Genomic DNA, 13,582 nt, shown 5'->3' with positions numbered 1-13,582 from the left:
GGCGGGATAAGAGCGGGGAAAAATGAGAGAGAAGAGTGGAAAAAAGAAAAAAGAAGAAAGAAAGGGGGGGGGAAGTAAAGGTGGGAAGAGTAAAAAAGAGAGGAGATAAAGAGACCAGGAGGAGAAGACATAACGAATTGGAAGATAATAAGTGTCATAAGAAATTGCTGAGGTCCCAGTCTGTGTTTAAGCCTTGTACACAGGGTGAAAATCCAGTGCATTTCTCTTCTATGTAATTTGTTGACTCTGTCTCCTCCCCTAATAAGGGGGGGTGGGGAGGAAACATGCTCAATACCTTTGAAGGTAAACAAACTTGCATGATTTTTTGGACACATTGTTGCATGTTTTGAAACAGGGTGATTGAGGTCCCCCTTCCTGATGAGTCTAAGGTGTTCCTGTATTCCCTGTTTAACGAGACGTATAGTACGTCCCACATATTGCTTGCCACAGGTAAGAAGGTATACGACAAATCGAGTGTCACAGTTGATAAAGGACGGAATACCATAACTCTTACCTGTGACTGTGGATGCAAATCTAGTGGATGTTTGCACAGTGGGGCAGGTAACACAATGACCACATCGGAAAGTACCTTCAGGTCTGCTGACCAAGTTAATTTTTTCTTGGTCAAACATGCTGGGTGACAAGTAATTGGCCAATGTCTTAGCCTTACTAAAAACAAATTTCGGTCCCTCAACAACCAATGGGCCAATCACAAGGGTCAAGCTGTAAGATCTTCCAATGTTTTCTAACAATAGTTTTTATTTTCTCTGACTGAGCGCTAAATTGTGTTATAAATAAAAGAAGACCCATCTCATTTTTCGCTTTCTTTTTCCTTTTCAATAAACTTTCTCTGTCTATATGTTGAACCTCCTGAAAGGCTCTCTCAAGATCAACCGCTGTGTACCCTCTCGAGATAAATCTGTTAAAAAGATCACGGGATTGCTCCAGAAAAGTCTCATTGCTGCAACAATTTCTTTTCAAACTAAGGAATTGTCCCTTTGGTGTAAAAAAGTGTTGCGTGAATTCGGTTTCCTAAATATATCCGTGTGAATATTGAGACCCAAATCCACATACAGCAGTAAATCCAAGTAATTAGCATGTTGAAGGTGATAATCATAAGTGAATATAAGTTGCAAATCATTGATATTTGGAGTTGCAATGAAAGATAAAAGTGTGGGGACACCCCCATCCCAAATCAAAATAAGATCATCAATAAATCTCTTGTAAAAAAATAATGTGATTGCTGAAGGAGTTAATATCTCCAAACACGTGGAACGGCTCCCACCAGCCCATAAAGAGATTGGCAAATGAAGGGGCAAAACTAGTGCCCATCGCTGTTCCCTGTGTTTGGAGATAAAAAAAACCCCATCAAAAAGAAAATAATTGTGCTTAAGTGAATAGAATCTAAAATAAAAGTAATTGTGCCTGGGAGATAAGTGACGATTCCCAAAAATATCTGACAGCTGCCATCCCCTGCATGTGTTCAATGATCGTGTATAAGGACGTAACGTCCAATGATACCCAAAGAGAGGTACTCTTCCAATGCATTGTCTGGAGTTTGTTAATCAAATCACCGATATCTCAAATAAATTATGGTAGTTTGCGTACCAGCAGTTGAAGGGAAAAAATCAACATAACAAGATACACCATCTCCCAAAGATCCAATGCTGGACACCATCGGTCTCCCAGAAGGGTGTCTTATGGTGTCACTGCCCTCCCCCCTTCTCTCCCCTCCTTTTGTTTTCACCCCCCCCCCCTTTTTTTCTTTCTTTTCCCCTCTTTTTCTTCCCCTCTTCCTTGTCTATTTGTCGCGTCGCTCTCTCTGTATTATTTGATTGATTTGCCTTAACAATTCATAGTTTGTATTTATAATTGCAATGATATTTGGCAACATACAGTAGTGTTATTGTGGAGTGTCCGGTACCTATATTGGGCAGGGTGGGCTCACATCTTTACATCTCATCCCATGTTTGAGGAACACAGTTTGTGATATCATGGATCTGACTATTTCATGGGTATTTCAATCAATGTAATGGTTTCCCTATATGTGGTGGTTGGTGCCACGTGACGGTGAGCATATGAACATAAACACAATGATTTCATCATTTTAAAAACTATAGCTGTATATTACTTTCAGTAGAACACTAAATGAATGTTCTGTAGTTCATATTGCACAGTATGTACTATTTTGACTGATATGTCAGCTGAAAATTGGGAGGTTGTCCATAAGAGGAATTGTTATATATTTTATAAATTAGAGCAATCTTCCTTATTATGACAGATTTGTGTATTTTTGTCATTTAACAAGCACCCTCCTTAGGACACACACCTCAGTATTAATGACAGTGGCTGCTATTCATTGCACACAGTTGTAATGCTTGTTACTCCGATGACATTGGATGAGTCATTTGTTTAGGATCATTTGTTAAAAACATTTTCTTAAACACTTGAATTAGGTTTAATATTACATTGATTTTAGATTATAGCAGTCAAACTTTGTTTGACCTAGCTGTTATAACTTGTTGTTTTACAACTTTTAATGGTTTAATGTGTTTGTTAATTTAAATAAAGTTATTGTTGTTTATAGTATGTGATGACGCTTGTGACGTCATCACACATGAATATGCAGCGCGAAAACGGGACGTTACTTCCGGGTTCGCAAAGGATACAAAAACTAAGTGTTTTGAAGTACCTGTCACACTTTGAGAAACCTCGTGGGAGCGAAACATGTCAGTGTGTTTCCCGGCTGGGAATAAATCGTTTTTATCACACCCTCTTCCCCTGTTTCTGTTCGTGGTGCGGCGCAATCTTCGGCTCTTTGCCAAACTTTCTCCTACGTTGGGGTAAGGAGAAAATGAATCCAGTTCCACAAGCCCCATTGAGGCTTCCTCTGCACTCCTCGTCACAGCAGTTATGTTTCTATCCCAGTAATGGGAAAATAAAGAAAACAGCGGAGCCAGCGTCTCTAACCAACAGCGGAACCATCGTCTCTAACCAACAGCGGAGCCAGCATCTCTAACCAACAGCGGAGCCAGCGTCTCTAACCAACAGCGGAGCCAGCGTCTCTAACCAACAGCGGAACCAGCGTCTCTAACCAACAGCGGAACCATCGTCTCTAACCAACAGCGGAACCAGCGTCTCTAACCAACAGCGGAGCCAGCGTCTCTAACCAACGGCGGAGCCAGAACAAGGCACTTACTTGCTTCTGAATCTGAAATGAATGCGGTTTTTGTGGGGCCTCTTAAAAACAGATGATATTTTGAAGATTATTCTGGGGGGGAGGGGGGCGGACGGTTGCAGATGTCCCGCGCTCTTCCCCAAGGCATTTAAATGAAATCCCAGGGGATCGTGTAAGGCCTCTGCAACAATAACACTTACCGGGATTTAGAAGCTGTGACGCATCTCCATGGCAAAGCGGCGTCAATTTATACCACGGGGTCATATGACGTGACATCACAGGCATCAAATAACGTCGTGGGTTATGTGACCTGACATCATGTGACCCTGGAGCGTCATTTGACGCAGCTGCCAGGTAGGAGGGGGGGGGAGGCGCGAGCTCCCGAGCAGGCAGACAGGGGGGCGCAGCAGGAAAAGTTTGCTCTCCCCTGGAATAAAGGACGACATGAAAGGAAAAACACGAAATGAGTCAAGAAATGGAGAAATGAAGGAAGTGAGGGGTGGCTGGGACTATATCAGGGGGTGCGATCAATATCCTGTGGCAGCCTTATACATTCCTTCTAACGTAATACCAATGTGCTGATGTAGGTTTGTAGATGGGAAGGCGGCTCTGCAGGCGCTCGCTTCCCCTTATTGAATTTCTATTCTAATAAACCTTTTCTAAGCAGTTTTTGTGACAGGGAGCCTCTTGCTTTTTGCAATGCATTGCAGGCCCCCTTGTGCTCCTAAAGCGTTTTTACAGGGGGTGGCCAACACCAGACCTCAAGTGCCACAAGGCCACCAACAGGTCAGGTTTTCAGTTTATCCCTGTTTCAGCACAGGTGACTCAATCAGTCCCTGCTTCAGCTCAGGTTTTGCAATCAGTCCCTGCTTCAGCACAGGAGGCACAGACTCTGCTTTAACACAGATAGCTCAATTAGTGGCTCAGTCTTTGGCTGAACCTCTGATTGAGCCACCTGTGCTGAAAATGGGGTATCCTGAAAACCTGACCTGTTGGTGGCCCTTGAGGACTGGAGTTGCCCACCACTGCAGTAAATCCACCCCCCAAAAAAGATTTTTTATTTGACCTGTACCGACAAAACGGTGTTAATCAGGAATTATGGGGAGAGTGATCCACAGATTAGCTCAAACATAACTCCCAGCCCCCACACACACACACACACACACAAGGTTCAGGTGAGGTTCAACGACAGGATAAGAGAGGAAAAGGGTTAAGTTGTGGCCGACAGTCCACCCTGGCACTGAAGGGGTAAAGTGATGGGTCACGTGCACGTCTCGCACTGCAGTGGTTAGGTGATGGGTGATATGCCTCTCTAGCCCCAGTAAGCGTTGTGTTAAGCTGCCGGGCACAACTCTGCATTACCCTGCATTACTATGCCAGGTACTATGACTCCTGAGGAAGCTGAGCCACAGCGAAACGCGTTGACCATTCTGAGACTGAGTGAGACGCTGTCTCCGCTTCCGAACCGCACAGACCAGTGATGCAAGTCCAGGACGTGAGACACGAGACGCCAGGGACCTGCAGAGGTGGTGAGACCAAGGCAGGTCTCCAACTTGGTAGACCATATCTTTGGCAACTTTCTGCCTTTTTTTAATATGCTTTAAAGAATGTACTTATTGTGAGTGTGCAGTCTATAGCTATTATCTATTTAAAGTTGTATATCTTTACCATCTGCCCTCTCTTGCGCACCTCTCTTCTCTCGAGAATACAAGTACCCAGCAGACGGATCAAAGTTGGATTTTTCCCAATTTGGGATTCCGTCTTTTTTATTCCATCGAATGTGAGTAGACATCTCATAGGATTTGTCCATACAGTTCACGAACAAATCCTACGTTATTGTGTGTTTCTGTGGATTTTATCTCGGTCTCCCACGCTCCCCTCCTTTGGAGAAATACCATGCTACTCAGGCCCAGCTTACTGGCTATAACTACATTACTGCCTCAGCAGACTACATTCAGCACTTGTCCCTGTGGGCATCTCTCTGCTGCCCCACACAACCTGTGCATTTATTCCCCTGCAAGGTCCCCTTTTTTCATCAAACTATTTTTGGCGTGTTATATAAATCTTATTGCATGTCTCGGCTTACACGCTTTGTTAAGTGGAATCGTGTCATTAAAATGGAGAAAAATATAGATTTGCTTAAAAAAAGTCTATAAACCAATATAGTGTATACATGTTTAAAAAGTGGCCCAAACGGCGAGCTGTTAATGTGCGATTGCGGACTGTAAAACGGGGGTAATATTCTTGTAAGAATACAGCCTCGTATTTCCAAATCCCACTGGAATCTGTGCCAGTGTTCTCTAGTCTTGGAAATCCTCTCCGCAGACCTCGCTGGTCCCACCGTCTTATACCAAACAGACAAAACTGCTAAAAAGTGCGGCAGATGCCCAGACGCCAACAAACGGAAGGACATATTGCTGCGTTTTTCCATTGCCATGAACTCTACGCTTTTCTGCCATTGTGAAAGCAGCGTGTGCTTATTTTCCTCTGCAACTCCAGTTCTAATCACTGCATGCAAATAACCAAAAGGGGCAGGGGGCGTCTATGCAAATCTAGTGGTCTTCCCTACGTGTTGTGCGCCTGGAGGGGTGTTTGTGGGGGTATATTGTGCGTGTGTGGGGAGAGGGTATTGTGTGTGTAAGAAAGGGGTATTGAGTGTGTGTGGGGGGGAGGGTATATAGTGTGTGTGTGTGGTGGGCTTTTGTGTGTGTGTGAGGGGAGGTATTCTGTGTGTGTGTGTGTGGGGGGTATTCCTTGGGCATTGTGTGTGTGGGGGGTATTGTTGGGATATTGTGTGGGGGCTGTATTCTGGGGGTATAATTTGAGGGGACTGTGCATGTGTGTGGGGGTTATTGTCGGTGTGTTTGGGTGGGTATTGTGGGAATATTGTGTGTGGGGGAGGGATATTGTGGTGGGTATTATGTATTTGGGGGGTATTATGTGCGTGTGGGGTGGGGGGTGTTGTGTTGGGTATTATGAATTTGGGGGTATTGTGTGTGTATTTGGGGGCTATTATGTGTGTGTGTGGGGGGGGGCTTATTGTGTGTGTGTGTGTGTGTGTGTGTGTGTGTGTGTGTGTGTGTGTCTATTGTGTGTGGGGGGTATTGTGGGAGTGTTTGTGTGGTGGGTATTGAGTATGTATGTGGGGGGGTGCTTTTTTCAATATGTTTAATTATCATTTGAATTGGTCAGAATTAGCTCTCACTACAGAACAGGAGACCCCTGTATTACATGCTCCACAAAGCAGTGCAAACTTCACCAGCTGCTTCATTCACGACCAGAGGTGCAAATCGGGGGCCAGGAACAATTTGCCCCACTCCCAAGATGTGCCGAGCAGAAAATGCTGCTGCTGCTTTCAATGAAATGGTTTAGTTTCCGTTTCCATGTGCTGCAGTTTGTGCCTCAATAACAGCAGCAACCTGATCCTCCAGAGGCTGAGCAGCTATTAGCGGAGCTGTCCAACTGCTGCAGTGACTCAGAGCTAGCACTGCTGTTTGTAATGAACAGACACAGGTGTTACAGCGTGTGTGTGTGTGTGTGTGTGTGTGTGTGTGTGTGTGTGTGTGTGTGTGTGTGTGTGTGTGTGTGTGTGTGTGTGTGTGTGTGTGTGTGTGTGTGTGTGTGTCCGCTTTACAATTCACGTGACATAATATTATACCACAATGGGAATAAGTGCTTCAGAGATTGAAAAAAAAAAGTAGGAAAAAGTCCCTGCCACGAAGAGCTTACAATCTAAGTAGTAATTGTGTTCCACGTTTACAGTATTTCTATGTTGAAAAAAATTATTCTGCGAATGTGTTCCATGTTTTTTGCCCCAAACGTTAACACCCGGGAGGAAATCAGGTAAAAACCCTTTGAGTGTGACGTAGTCCTTACATCATGGGGCGCCTGGAGCGCCAGACTTCATGAAGCCCAGGGTCTCTCCAAGGGTTAAAGGAGCTTTACCTTTAAAAATAAATATATATATATATATATATATATATATATATATAGATCCCCCCACCAGGTGGGAAGCAGGGGGTCTCTGGAGCTGAACTGCTTTAATTTCCGGAGACCCCTTGCTCCTCGAGATACTTACATCAGAAGGTGATGCCATCATCTCATATCTGTTGAAAGATCCCACGTCACGCGGGCCAATAGTAAGCCGTGAGGGATGATGATCCTCCTCTGCCACCACCGTGGTCCTCCTCTGCTACCGCCGTGGTCCTCCTCCACTACCGCCGTGGTCCTCCTCTGCAGCTGCCATCCCCTGCCTTGTGCCGCCGCACTGCTGCCATCCTTATCCTCCCATCGCTGCTGGCCGACCTTCAACCCTGAATTGTCCCATGGCCCCTGAAATACAGGACAATGATGTGCCCCGACAGGCCTTTTTGGGTGACAATTCATTAAATTCGGGGACTAGTTGCCGCAGTCGCCATATTTGTCACCATGTCAGTAGTATACTTGGGGCATCATGCAGTAAGCAGTGAAAAAATGCATCAGCCAGTTTAGCAATTAGCCATGTTTTTGGCGTGTTAAACTCGCTGTATGCTGTAAGGGGCGAATCCCTGGCGAATGAATGAGCCACCACCATTTGATAAAATGGCTAGTAACCGGTGGCGAGACGGCTGCCTGGTGAGAAACTGCCGAGAAGCCGTCCCCTGCCGAGATGTGTTTGCAGCAGAGAGAGATCCGCTGCTCTCTCGGCGCAAACATCGGCACATTAAAAAAAAAATTTAAAACCATTTTTATTCATAGTGTACATGTGCAGGGGGTCTCCGGAGCTGAACCGCATTGGTTTCAGGTCCGGGGACCCCCTGCTTCCCGAGATACAGGCCCCTTTATGAGGTGCCGGTATCCCTCTGTATTAAAGGTCCCGATCACGTGACCGCGGAATGTAAACAAAGCAGAGGGATACCGGCACTCCATAAAGGGGCCTATATCTCGGGAAGCAGGGGGTCCCCGGACCTAAAACCAAAGCTGTTCAGCTCCGGAGACCCTCTGCACATCTACACTATGAGTAAAACACACATATCAATAAACACTCGTTCTTACCTTTGCAGCTATGTGCTATGGTAGCAAAGCAGCATGAATATTTGAACTCCATCCCATCTCTGATTGGCTCTAGTAGCCCATGTGACAGAGGCTTGGGAATAATGGATAGGACGTAATTGAAAGCCTGTCACATGGTACTCGAACCAATCAGAGTAGGGATAGACTTCCTATGCTCTGATTGGCTACCGTACCATGTGAGGGCGGCCATGTTTCTTTTAATGACATCATCTTAAAGACAATTGAAGCAAAGCCATTCTGATTGGCTGTGCTTTCATTGCCTTTAAGTGACGTCATCATTTTTTTTTTGTATCGGCCAAAACACATGGTTTTCACGGCCCAATCAGGGCCGTGGAAACCATGACGAAAATGTGACATCATAGGCCTTTAAAAGCCTATGTTGTCTCATTTTGAAGCCAGACGCCGAGGAGAAAGGACCTCCGGCGAAGAAAGAAGACCAGGGCGTGGCAGCAGACGGGAAGAAGACCCCGGAAGAAGATAGAAGAAACAAGAATACAGATGAAGATGGATTAGAAGTAGAAGACCCCTGGATTGTCATGTTTTATTATTTTAATGTTTATTATTTTCTGGTTTATTATTTTATGGGTTCCTGTTCGTGGATTGGTTCGTGAGTAAGCTGTTCAACGGGAGTCGGTGAGTGTGTCAAGTAATGGTAAGTGAACTAAAGAAATGTATTTAATGTAACTGTGTTTTTTGTTGCTTTTTACATGTGTTTTTTTTTATTATACATAATTTCTTGCCACTGTATGTATGTATGTATGTCTAGAGAGATATATACATACAGGGTAAGAAATGATATTGTTTTAAAAGCTTGCTTTGCACTATTTTAAATGATTGTGGCCATGCTGCTATGCATAGATGTGTGTTCAATGTATTTTATAATTAGATAGATGTAATTTTTGAGCTTCTATGCTGTACTTTAGGTCATGGTGAGGCTTGCTTTAGTATATTGTAATTGTTGGTGTCCTATTTTGTATGCTGGTAACTTGTTCTCTGTAACGGTTGCTATAGTTAATTGTGTAATTGGTATGGATGCTATTTTAATTGTTTTCGGATGTAATTCATGTATGTTAATTGATTAATGGTGACTTTATTGGATTACATAGTATACTTCTTTTGATGTAATGCTATTTTATTTGAAATATTGTATTGTTAACATTGATTTGCTGCGTCTACATGTAGCTTACATTTTATGCAGCATGTATACAATGTAAATGCAATGTTTTAAGTGGCATTTGAGACTTTGGATTGGCATTTGATGCTTTAGATTGGATGATTACATTAGATTTGTTTTGGAAATGGCATTGTATTTCATTGAGGATGTTATGGATAAGTGGTATTTTTATTGGAGCATGTTTTTGTTAACCCTGACACATTTAGTTGTATATTGATTCATCATGTGTGTGTGTGTGTGTATATATATATATATATATATATATATATATGTATATAATATATATATATATACAGTATATATTTTGTTTCTTTTCTTTTTCTTTTATTTTTTCATGAAGGAATGTGTGAAGGGTGGGTATGTGGCCAGGATGGCTTAACCCCTTAATTACCTTTGCGGTTAGTACCCGATAAGGTGATTAAGGGGTTCATTGATATGTGAATGTCATTGCAATGTATTGGCTATGTATTATTTTGGCAACGGACCACTAGGATGATGCTGACGACGTGGCCTTCTTATTGAAGAGGTCAGTAGAATTTTCTTTATTTTACTATGCTAGTTAATGTGTTTAATAATGGCCAAATAATGTATTATCCCTATCTGGATAATAGTTATTTGGCACATTATTGTACTGTATGTGGTGGGGTAGGGGGAGGGGGTATTGGCCCCAAGGGTATGTGGTAGGACTCCCTTGTGGGTAGTGGGTGAGGGTTGCTAGGCCTCAGGGGGTGGGGGGAGGTAGTGGGGGAGGGTATGTGGGTGATGGTGGGTTAACCCCTTAATGACTGTAGCAGTTAATAACTGCTATGGTGATTAAGGGGTTAGGGGACATTACATTGGATGTTTTTATTCTTGTGTCTGTTTTGCAGAAGCGGATGGGGCATTAGCAGGATGAAGATGAGGATGGCCTTCATCGTGGCAGCCGGACATGGGTGAGTGCTGCATGTATTTAATGTATTTATTGTTCTGTATGTATTTTAAATGGACACATGCACTATTATCCATTTGTGGATAATAGTCATTGTGCCCATTACTATACTGTATGTTAGGGGGGTATAGGTGTTGTTGGTGTAATATATATATATATATATATATATATATATATATATATCTTTAGTTAGTGTGGGGCTGTTGTGTGTGTTTTTTTTTATTGTGGGTAGCGGGGGTGGGTGAAGGGGGTATTAGCCCCAACGGTGGTTTGTTTAGGGCTTGCGGGTGGGTTTAACCCCTTCATGGCCGTAGCGGTATTAACTGCTACGGTCGTGAAGGGGTTAAGCGCACCCGCAACCCCCTGCAAGCCCTAAACAAACCACCGTTGGGGCTAATACCCCCTTCACCCACCCCCGCTACCCACAATAAACTTGGCACGGCTGTTTAACACCTTCATTGCCTTAGCGGTTAGCCGCTAAGGTAATGAAGTGGCCTTTAAATGCATTTTTCCTGCCTCGGATGCATGCCGGGGGGCTCCGTGCTGGTATTAATGGTATCAGCTCCGGAGACCCCCGGCATCAATCCCAGCCAGGAAAAAGGCCAGAAATTTTTCTAAGTGCCGATCCTCCACTCATCAACAGCCTCTCACCATCAACTTGCCAACTTTTTCTTGCGTGGCTGATTCGCCATAAAAACGCCATTCTAGAGTGGCGAATAGCTTTGCTAAGCTACTCGCCACTACTAGAATACAGCGTGGCGGAAAATGTTTCTATTTTTGGCGGAAAGTGCCTGGCGTTTTTTTTTATTCTCGCCCCTTACTCAATAGGGGTAGCCATTTTTGGCGGGAAAGCCTTTCCGCTGCTTACTGCATGAACCCCTTAGTGTGGAGCCTCTATCCGACCCATTACCCATTTGCTAGCTCTACACACAGGTGTACTTTATAGGAACAAATCCTCCCTATGTCTGCTTGTCAGAAAGCGTATCGCACAGCAGATGTTAATGCCAATTATAGACTATGGGGACATAGTATATGACTCGGCACCCCAAACTCACCTTAGGAAACTTTATACCTTCTACAATTCAATATGCCATTTTGTTCTCCAATGCAACTACAACACACATCACTGTGAAATGCTCAAAGAACTAGATTGGTCATCACTCGAGTCTAGGCGCAAAGTTCACCTTTCCTGTCTTGCCTTCAAATACTTTCTGGGCAAGTTACCTGCCTACATGAACAAGCTCCTCACCCCTAGCACATGCATCACTTATCATCTGAGATCTGACTCCAAAAGACTGTTCATAGTCCTAAGGTTCAGCAAAGTATCTGTCCGCTCCTCCTTCTCTTACCGTGCACCCCACAACTGGAACAGTCTACCGGAGACTCTCACAGCCGCCACCAGTCTAAGTTCTTTCAAAACTAAAGCTGTCTCAAATTTTAATCTGGTCTTTAACTGTTACATACGCCTATAATATATATTATCTTTAACTGTTCATTCAATGTCTTGTATATAATGTATACCCTGTTCACTTATGCAACTGTATTTGTAACCATGTATTTGTCATGATAACTCTGTGCCCAGGACATACGTGAAAACGAGAGGTAACTCTCAATGTATTACTTCCTGGTAAGTGAATGAGAGATTCCGGTCTTGCACACCTAAATATAATATGGTATCCAGGGTAGGAAGGGAGCGATGGTTTCAGGAACACCCCAAAAGAAAAGATAAAAAATGATGGTGCAGCAAGTTTACACAATATTGGTGCAGGTAAGTCTTGGCTCTATTGAATTGCCTACTTACAACAGGTAAGTGATAAAACAGCAATGACAGGGAACAGGATTGGTGATGGTTCAGGAAGACTCCCACTCAAGTTGATGTTCATCGAAGACAAGGAGAGTGCCACTTTTGGTCTACACTATGGTCTCTCCTTGTCTTCCATGAACATCAACTTGAGTGGGAGTCTTCCTGAACCATCACCAATCCTCTTCCCTGTCAGAAGGCGGCCATTTCGTTAGGCACACAATCAGGATTTTTACAGATTTATAACAGGAGCACCCACCGAGTGCCAGTTTAGGTAAGAATGTACTGAACAAGAGAAAGAGAAAAACGGAGCACTACGTCCAATACTGGCAAAGCCAGAAAAAAGTACAAGGATGCTGTAGACGTTCACAGAGGTACACAATTGGAGACATTATAAGGTGAAATTATAACGAGGCTTTATTGTGCCTTTTCCTTAACATCAGGAAACCATCCAAACAAGGGGGAAACAAACCTTCTATTCACTTGGGAGTGGTTCTAGTGAAATACTATGCAATTCACAACTCCTTTAGTTAAGCATGTCTCCCAGCCCCAAACACATAGCATGAAATGAACAGATATAAAAAGTCTTGTAATAAAAGTCTTATCTGTTCCTTGTGGCGTGGAGGGAAAATCTTCTCTGTCCCTGGTTGCTACCTTCTCTTCAGGGTTTGTCAGCATTCAGGTTTAGAAGTTTCCCCTGTGTCTTGGAAGCAGCTCTGTTGTGTCCTTCTGGCATAGCTCAAGACATGGTCAGCTCCAGAGATCTGTGTTCTCTTGGTCAGTCTCTCCTGGGAGACTCAAGAACCTCTGCTCTGTCTCCAAAGTTCAGCTCACACGTGAGCTAAGGGGCAGGTGGTGTTAGTTAATTTGCTACCAGCAGTTAACCACCACACTGCTGGATTAGAGGCACATTTGTGAACAGGGATAAGTCCCCTGTTACAGATGCGTTCTCACAATAAAAAATATAGCTATTTTAATGGATCAAAAACAAAAACCACACCAACGCGTTTCGGACTATTAATAGTCCTTTATCAAGGTTATTAATAGTCCGAAACGCGTTGGTGTGGTTTTTGTTTTTGATCCATTAAAATAGCTATATTTTTTATTGTGGGAACGCATCCTTGTACTTTTTTCTGGCTTTGCCAGTATTGGACATAGTGCTCCGTTTTTTTCTTTCTCTTGTTCAGTATACTCATCTACAGGCTGAGGCACACTTAACCCTTGGAACGCTGGATACATTTGGACTTGCTGTTGATCGTGGATATTCATCCCCATGTGAATCTATTCCAGTTTACCTACATATGTTCTGGACATTGTTTATATCATTTTGTTCCATAGAAATAGATGTTCATCATAATGGTCACCGGCAGGTGTCTACTATAACTATATCCTTACTACCGTACTGTGTGGGATTATAGTTTGCCAGTCACACATCTTTTGGAACCATCT

The 13,582-nt window shown here is 43.5% G+C and overlaps 1 protein-coding gene across 1 annotated transcript in view; it reads right to left on the bottom strand.

Moving 5' to 3' along the window:
* The window catches only part of LOC142475500 (fucolectin-6-like), a 406,232-nt gene that overhangs the window by 123,632 nt on the left and 269,018 nt on the right, over positions 1 to 13,582 (bottom strand). The gene's annotated exons all lie outside the window — the stretch shown is intronic.

The sequence above is a fragment of the Ascaphus truei genome, chromosome 2, assembly GCF_040206685.1.
Source record: "Ascaphus truei isolate aAscTru1 chromosome 2, aAscTru1.hap1, whole genome shotgun sequence".
Taxonomy (NCBI): Eukaryota; Metazoa; Chordata; class Amphibia; order Anura; family Ascaphidae; genus Ascaphus; species Ascaphus truei.
The sequence above is the reverse complement of the archived record's forward strand: the minus strand, read 5'-3'. Positions and strand labels throughout refer to the sequence as shown.